This window comes from Mastomys coucha, chromosome X, assembly GCF_008632895.1.
Source record: "Mastomys coucha isolate ucsf_1 chromosome X, UCSF_Mcou_1, whole genome shotgun sequence".
Taxonomy (NCBI): Eukaryota; Metazoa; Chordata; class Mammalia; order Rodentia; family Muridae; genus Mastomys; species Mastomys coucha.
Window position 1 is genome coordinate 42,153,314 of NC_045030.1, and position 1,037 is coordinate 42,154,350.

Consider the following 1,037-nt stretch of genomic DNA (forward strand, 5'->3'; position numbering starts at 1 on the left):
TATATAAGCCCTATAAAAATACAAACAGCATGAATTTGAAATGAAGACAATACTACACATTTCTTTTTTTTATTGTTTATATGTATATTTATTTATTTGTATGCCTTCCCACATGTCAGTGTGCTGGAGACTGTGTTTGTATGTTTGTGTGTGTGTGTGTGTGTGTGTGTGTGTGTGTGTGTGTGTTGTGTTTGAGACATGGTTTCTCTGTGTAATGCTGGCTATCCTGAAACACAAGGCTAGCCTCACACTCATGGATCCACCTCCTGAGGACTGGGACTAAAGGCATGTGCCATCACAGACTGACCTCCACTACATATCTCTACAAGGAAGAGAAACATATGACTGAGAACCATGTAAAAAGGTACTCAATGTCACTAGCCCATGGGGAAATGAAAATCACAACTACAAGGAGAGAGTTGGCAACATAGCCCAGTTTTAGAATATTTGTCTGCCAGGTAGAAAGCCCTGAGTTCATTCCATGCCAGCACTGCATAGACTGGAAATTGTGGTGCAAGCCTGCAACCCCAAGCCTTAAAGATGGAGACTATACACTTAGTAAATGTTTGCTGTGGGAGGATGGCTCAATGACTAAGGCCACTTATAGTTTTTACAGAAGACCCAAGTTCACTTCTCAGCTTCCATACTGAATAGTTCACAACAAGCTGTGACCCCAGGTACAGGCACTTGGTATTTCTGGGCATGTGCATTCATGTGAACAAACACATACAAGAAAAAAAAACCACATATACACACACACAAACACACACACACACACACACACACACACACACACACACAAAGCACCCCCACCATCAAAATTGAAAACACTTATCAATTTTTAAACACTAAAATCATTGGCCTTGCTGAAATTGCTCAGTATTTAAGAGCACTTTCTTCTGTTCCAGAGGACACAACAAGTTTGGTTCCCAGAACTCATGTCAGATGGACACAACACAATAGCCTGTGATCCCATAGGATCTAAGTGATCCTATGACTCTGACCCCCAGGACACCTGCTCACTGCTGCACACACAC